Source organism: Pan troglodytes, chromosome X, assembly GCF_028858775.2.
Source record: "Pan troglodytes isolate AG18354 chromosome X, NHGRI_mPanTro3-v2.0_pri, whole genome shotgun sequence".
NCBI lineage: Eukaryota > Metazoa > Chordata > Mammalia > Primates > Hominidae > Pan > Pan troglodytes.
In genome coordinates, this window is record NC_072421.2 from 61,263,555 (window position 1) to 61,271,750 (window position 8,196).

Genomic DNA, 8,196 nt, shown 5'->3' on the forward strand with positions numbered 1-8,196 from the left:
GCACCAAATCAGTGCCATTTAAAAGGGCTGTATTCTATCCAATCATATTGTTATACCACAATTTATTTTACCAATTCACTATTGATGGGCATTTAGATTATTTCCAAAGTGTGCTATTACAAATAATGCTGCAATTAACACATTATATGTGTATGTGCATACCTGTGTGTATTTTCAGTAGTAACTGTGTTGAAAAAAAATTCCTAAGGGTAGAATTTCTAGGTCAAAGATTAAGAGGTTTTCAAGTTTGTTACATATGCCAAATAGCCCAACAATAAATGATTATACTAATTTACACACTTAATACTGTAATTGAGTGCCAGTGTCCCCAAACTCTGCACAACACTGGGCATAAACAATCATCTTTTTATCCCCTTGTCAATCATAATCTGCTATTCCGTTTTTTCATGTGCATTTATTAGTGAAGCTGAGTCACTTTTTAAACGTTTACTCACCGTACTTGAATAACTTCTTCTGATTTTTTGCCATTTTGTTAACATTTTTGAAGTTTTAATTATTATGGATACATAATAGTTGTACATATTTATGGGGTACATGTGATATTTTGATTAGAACATACAATGTGTAATAATCAAATCAGAGTAGATGGTATAACCATCACCTCAAGCATTTATCATTTCTTTATGTTAGAATCATCTCAATTCCGCTTTTTAGTTATTTTGAAATACATAATAAATTATTGTTAACTATAGTCGTCCTATTACGCTACCAAACACGAAATCACAAATACCAGGAAAGTTAACGGAGAACTTGATCAGGAGCCAAAATGTTTACATTCGAATTAAGGCTCTGGATTAATGAAAATGCGTAACCAGGAAAAGAAAGAACAAGAATAATGGGGACATAGAGGGTGAGAGAGGAGAAAAACGAGAAGAAAAAGCCATGTAAGGAAAAAGAATTTGCGCCTCAGGGTCCCCCTCCCCCTCTGCCCTGTTCCAGACACCAAGCTCATCCCCACTTCTTGTCTCCTGCCGGGTGTTCAAATACAACTTACCACGCAGTCACCGCCATCCAACTGCATGTCACTCTCCACTTCGCCACGGTCTGAACTCTTGGCCACAAGATCTAAGCCTTCCGGATGCCCCAGCCAGTTCAGGCTGCTGGTCTCTTGTCCCTAAGCCTTTGCCGAGGTAGTCGGCTTACTTGATGCCAGCACACCAGGCCCCCCACCACCCGCTGGAAGCACAGGCCCCAGCTCAGGTCAGGTTCCGGAACCTAGCGTCCCCAGGTTCTCACGTGACTTAGTTTCCCAGGCAATAGCGCTTTTCTCCCGGATGTAGCAGTCAGCTGAAATGGAGAGAGTGCTTCTTAAAGTTAACCCTCAAACCACCATGGCCAGTGAATGCAGAATAAGCCCGCTGAGAGTTTCGTCTATTTCTATGGCATTATGCTGGAAATTATAAAGAAAAGGGATGAAAAAAACTGGAGACTTTTCACCAACAACAACATACAGATCTGTATTATTAGGATTCTTAAAATGAGTATGTGTTGTTTTTATAATTAAACTAACAAAAGGAAAATAAATAATGATGAACAATTAAAGCGGGATTATGTATACAACAAAACCGTATGATTACAACAGCACCTTATGTAGCTTTGAAAATAGGTAATGCTTCATGAGAGAGGTTATAGCAGTGTGCAAATATCAATTCAGACCTTAAACAAGAAGAATATACACACCAAAAGAGATTTTTTTAAACAAAATCTATGCTGTATGTGCCCTGTGATTGTCACAGGGCTTAGAACCTGATATTCGGCTATGCATTCCTGTCAGAAAGAGCATGTTGCAGCCATGTCAGAACCAACCAAGGTCAAGAATTTCTTGTGACCAGTCGTGAAGTCCCTGAAGCAAGAAACAGAGAAACCCATGCTGGTAAGAAATAAAGAGACTCAGACCCTGCAGAAAGATTAAGAATAGCGATCGAAGACGTTAACTTGGTTGCAATCTGGCTCTGCCCTTTACAAAGTTATGTGACCTTTTTCACCTGTTAATTGCTTGTTGTAAATATTAAATTAAACAAGTCAATGTGTATAAGGCATTTAAAACAATGTCTGGCAGTGAGAAGACCTATTTGATAAATAAATAAAATATGGACACAGACATTGCAGCATAGGAATCCCTCAATCAGGAATCCTAGGTCTCCAAGAACACTGGTGATACTAATTTAGCTGTACAAGAAGGAGGTGTCCTGTGTGGCTGACATAAATATTTCAGGGTTTGGAGAGAAACATTCCTACATTTTTTATTTAAGAAAACAACACACCAAAGTTGTTTAGAAAGGCAGAGTGGACTCTGGATCCATGCAGCCTAGATTTGGATCCTAGCTCTGCTATTATCTGCGTTATTAGCTCAAGTTATTTAAGCCTTCTGTGCCTCAGTTTCCCCATAGGTAAAATAAGGATAACAGTACTAATTTCATAGGTTTGTTGTGAGACAGTAACATATTAAATAAACTTACAACGACTGCCACATAAGTACCATATAAATATTGATTAAAACTAGTAATAAGAGACAAAAAATATTGGAGAATTAAAAAGTAAACCCACAAGGAACTACTGTCTCAGCCTAAAGTAAATCAAATACATAACCACTGCCAGAGACCTTGTCAAGGTATTTCAGATAAGAAAATCTTGTCCAATGATGTTATCGTGAAGCTGATAAGATTGTAATGTCCTTGGAAAACAAAGGTAAGCCCCTCAGAAATCTACAACAAGTATGCTTACAACATAAAGTGTAATCCAACCTGACTAAGATGGGGAAATGATAACCTGAGCTACTAGAGTTGGAGCTGGGGCCAGTGAACTACAGCTCAAGGGCCAAAGCTTGTCTACTATCTGTTTTTGTTTGATCAGAGGACAAATAATCATTTTTACATATATAAGTGGTTAAAAAATTAAGAAACAAATATTTCATGACATGTACAAATTATATAAAATTTAAATTTAAATGTTCAAAAATAAAGTTTTATTGGAACACAAACACATTCATTTATATATTGTCTATGTCTACATTTACACTATAATGACAGTGTTCAGTACTTAAATTAGACATTAGAGCAACAACATAAAAGGATTTTAGGTCTCTGTTACCGTGGAGTCATCACACCGACCATGGATAAATTATCCTCAGACTGTCACATATTATTTTGAGTATTTTTATAGCAGTCGAATTAATCTGTATTCTGACCTGTACAGAGTACAGGCAAGTTTATACAATTGATTTGGCTTTCTAGATGAATGGGTTTAGATGATATTTATTTAAAGCTTTGCAAGATTCTGCTCAAACCAATTCAGCCCAAATTCATCAACTACAAATTAGTCATTTTAAAAATCATTTTCGTGAGTTTTGTTCCAAAAGCGATAAAAATGACTAATCACCTAAAATACCCTAGTATTACTAAATTATTCTCTACTTCATGTTGTTTTATATACAAGATTAATTGCAAAACCTTAGCCATCAAAATTTTCAGTGAGAAACACATGTAATATTAACATAATGAAATAATTACCATTGTTATATTTAACAATTTGTAAAACAATCCCAAGTTTGTTTAAACCTATAATGGTTTCTGCAAAGAAAGGCCCCAAGACAGTCACTAAGGCATGCAGCAGGTGTTAACTAAAGACTTGACTGACCTGATTTCCTGGGTGTGTAATCATTTCTACAATAAGTAGGTACCACGTAGGGTGAGGTGGTCCTAAAGCAGAATGTTTGCCTATTATACCTAGATAGCTATCCATGTGTGACTGATAACCAGATAGTCGAGGGAAGATAATTATCCCCCTTCTGAAAGAGGTATGAAAGATTCACTAAGCAAGTAATCAGATAAAAATTAAAACCAGAAAAAAATAATATATCCACATACTACATTTTTCAGCTAGATCTAACGAAAGAATTGGGGTTGTAATAATTTTGTAGATTTAATATTTTTTTAAGTTTTACTTTAAGTTCTGGGATACATGTGCAGAACGTGCAGTTTTGTTACATAGGTATACATGTGCTATGGTGCTCTGCTGAACCTATCAACCCATCATCTAGGTTTTAAGCCCCACATGCATTAGGTATTTGTCCTAATGCTCTCCCTCCCATTTGCCCCCACCCCCTGGCAGGCCCTGGTGTGTGATGTTCCCCTCCCTGTGTCCATGTGTTCTAATTGTTCAACTTCCACTTATGAGTGAGAACATGCATGTTTGGTTTTCTGTTCCTGTGTTAGTTTGCTGGGAATGGTGGCTTCCAGCTTAATCAATGTCCCTGCAAAGGACATGAACTCATCCTTTTTTATGGTTGCATAGTATTCTATGGTGTATATGTGCCACATTTTCTTTATCCAGTCTATCATTGATGAGCATTTGGGTTGGTTCCAAGTCTTTGCTATGGTAAATAGAGCTGCAATAAATATATGTGTGCAGGTGTCTTTATAGTAGAAATGATTTCTAATCCTTTGGTTATATACCCAGTAATGGGATTGCTGGGTCAAATGGTGTTTCTGGTTCTAGATCCTTGAGGAATCACCACACTGTCTTCCACAATGGTTGAACTAATTTACACTGCCACTAACAGTGTAAAAGTGTTCCTATTTCTCCATATGCTCTCCAGCATCTGTTGTTTCCTGACTTTTTAATGATCACCATTCTAACTGGCGTGAGATGGTATCTCACTGTGGTTTTGATTTGCATTTCTCTAATGACCAGTGATGATGAGCTTTTTTTTCATGTTTGTTGCCTGCGTAAATGTCGCCTTTTGAGAAGTGCCTGTTCATATCCTTTGCCTACTTTGTGATGGGGTTGTTTTTTTTCTTGTAAATTTGTTTAAGTTCTTTGTCCATTCTGGATATTAGCCCTTTGTTAGATGGATAGATTGCAAAAATTTTCTCTCATTCTATAGGTTGCCTGTTCACTCTGATGATAGTTTCTTTTCCCATGCAGAAGCTCTTTAGTTTAATTATATCCCATTTGTCAGTTTTGGCTTTTGTTGCCATTACTTTTGGTGTTTTAGTTATGAAGTGTTTGCCCATGCCTATGTTCTGAATGGTATTGCCTAGGTTTTCTTCTAGGGTTTTTTTGGTTTTAGGTTTTATGTTTAAGTCTTTAATGCATCTTGAGTTCATTTTCATATGAGTTATAAGGAAGGTGCCCAGTTTCATTTTCCTGCATATGGCTAGTCAGTTTTCCCAGCACCATTTATTAAATAGGGAATCCTTTCCCCATTGCTTGCTTTTGTCAGGTTTGTCAAAGATCAGATGGTTGTAGATCCACATACTACATATTTTTTAAGGCAAAATTTATTAAAAACCTCTACTGTAGAAGAATCACATCAGCAAAATGGTAGAGTAGGTAGCTTTAAGTTTGTATCTGCCCACAAAATCTCTGAAAAATAATTAGGAACTGTCAGAACCAACTTTGTAAAAACCCTGGGAAATAGTCAAAGGTTTACAGCCAAGCAAATGCTGAAATAAAAATGATAAAAATCAAAAAGACAGGAAGATTTTTGGCATTTTTACTTGCTCTTTCCACCTTCTTCCATGGCACAGTAGCAGTCTTGAAGAGGGAAGCCCACATGTCCAGACTAGGACCCTGATCCCTGGTTCCAGAAGGAGCAGAAAATACTTTGTTTGCAAATTATTTTGTTCCAATTTGTCTGGGGGCTAACTTAAGGATTAAAACAAGGTGTTCATCTTTGCCTTTACTAACCTGGAACTCAGGCCAAAAAAGCAGTGGGCAATGCTTAAAACACCACCAACTGAACCCAAAGGCTCCTGAAACAAAGATTATAGTTGAGACATGCACTATATTATCTACAGCCTGAAAGCAAAACCTAGGAAGAGTTTCTCTGTAAAATATTTGAAAACAATAACATTTATGAGTAATTTAAAAGACGATGCACATGCCCCAGGAAAGAGACATATGCAGAAAACACCAGGGAAGTTTTCACATTGGGCTGATCCCTGGGCTGAGTGAAAACCTGGCTAAGTGTTAAAGAAGTGCCCAGGCACAGAGCTAATCTACCAAGATTGGGGGGTGGGGGTTTGTTTGTTTTTTTAGCTCCTCACATTCAAGGAGAGCTCTATCAATACACTAGCTGAACTCAAGCAAAGAAACAGAGACTTCAGTGACCACACAAATCAAGGAATATAGTCCTTACAAAAAAAAATTCTCGGAAAATCACTAATCAAATTACTGTCACAATCTTCAACAATCAGAAAAATAACAAACCCTAGGAAAGGGGGAGGATCTGATTTGCAGAGATACAACATTATAATATTCAAGTGACTAGTTTTCAACAAGAAAAGACAAGGCATACAAAGGAACAGCAAAGTTTGGCCCATTCAAGGGAACACCATAAATTGAGAGAATTTATCTTTGAGGCAGCCAACGTAGATCTACTAGAAAAAGACTTTAAAATAACTCTCTTAAATATGCATAAAAAGCTAAATAAAAACATGGAAAAATAACTACATTAAATTAGAGAAATAATGTATGACCCAAATGAGAATATCAATGATGTGACAGACACTATAAAAACAAATAAAAATTGTGACGTGAAAAACTACCATAACTGAAAGAAAAGTTATTAAAAGTAGATTTAAACAAGCAGAATCAGTGAACCTAAAATAGGACAATTGAAATTGAGTTTGAGGAGCAGACAGAAAAAAATGAAGAAAAGTGAATAAAGCCTAAGAGGCTTGCAGGATGCCATCAAGCAGACAAACATATGCATCAGGAGAATAATAATAAGAGAAGAGGGAGATAGGGTAAAAGAATATTTGAAGAAATAGCCAAAAACTTGCCAAATTTGATGAAAGACATGAATCTATGAATTCACGAACCTCAAAAAATCCAAATAAGATAAACTTAAATAAACACCATGAGACATATTATAATCAAACATGTAAAGTCAATAACAGAATCTTGAAAGGAACAAAATAGAAGAGACTCATCATGTAAATGGATCTTAAATAAGATAATCAGCTGATTTCTCTGCAGAAGTCTTGAAGCTGAGAAGACAGTGGAATGATATATTTAATGTGCTGAAAGAAAAGCAAATGGTTGACTAAGTATTCTATGTTCAGCAAAACTATCCTTCAAAAAATTAGAGAAGTTAAGACATTCCCAGAAAAACAAACGCTGGACTAGTTCATTACCATTGCATTTGCCCTACATAAAATGCTGATGAGAGTCCTTCAGACTGAAATGAAAGAACTCTAGATAATAAATCAAATTCATATGAAAACATAAAATTTTCTAATAAAGATAAATATATGAGCAAATATAAAAGCCAATATTGTATTTTTGCTTTGTAACTTCAGTTTAAAATTTTTTTCTACAGAATTTTAAGGACAATTAAATATAAATGTATATTATTGGGTCATAATGTATAAAGATATAATTTATAAAAATCACAACATAAAAAAGGGGTAGAATGGAAATTTTAGGAGCATAGTTTGTATATGCTTTGGAAGTTCAGTGAGTAACAATTTGAACTAGATTGTTATAAATTTAGGATGTTAAATGTCATTTATATGCCAAACAAAATTGTTTGATTTAAAAATTATATACAAAAGAATGAGAAGAAAATCAAAATGCTTTACTACAAAAAAACAAGTAAACACAACAGATGTCAATAATGGAAAAATAAAGACCAAAAAATGTATAAGACAAACTTAGAACCAGTATCAAATGCAGATATAAGTTCTTTCCAATTAGTAACTACTTTAAATGAAAATTAATTAAAATTTTCAATCAAAAGGCAGACAAAGGCAAAATGGGTTTACATTTAAAAATGATCAAACTATATCCTCTCTACAAGAAACTCACTTTAGATCCAAGGACACATTTCAGTTGAAAGTAAAAAGATAGAAAAATACACTCCATTCAAACAGTAATGAAAACAGATCTGTGATCACTATATTAATGTTAGACAAAGCAGAATTCAAGTGAAAAATTGTTATGAGAGGAAAAGAAGGACAATATACATACATAAAGTGGTGAATTCATGAAGGTATAACAATTATAATCATACAAGCACTAAATAACAGACTCCCAAAGTATATGACACCCTCACATTGCCAGAATTGCAGGTACAAATAGATAGCTGTGCAGTAAGAAATTAATAGTGAAAGAAGACTAGAACAACAGTATAAATCAACTAGCCCTAAAAGACATACTCAGACTACT

General features: G+C 35.2%; 1 protein-coding gene across 32 annotated transcripts in view; it reads right to left on the minus strand.

The window, feature by feature from the left end:
* SPIN4 (spindlin family member 4) overlaps positions 1-1,293 on the minus strand; it is a 342,780-nt gene extending 341,487 nt beyond the window's left edge. For 8 of the 32 annotated variants that reach the window (XR_010154945.1, XR_010154946.1, XR_010154940.1 and 5 more), the window contains exon 1: positions 1,016-1,287. The gene's annotated coding sequence lies outside the window, so the exon portion shown is untranslated. Of the gene's footprint in view, positions 1-1,015 lie in introns of all 32 variants that reach the window. The other 24 variants (XR_010154943.1, XR_010154937.1, XR_010154935.1 and 21 more) reach the window with 12 other exon arrangements.
* Positions 1,294-8,196: the final 6,903 nt, after the last annotated feature.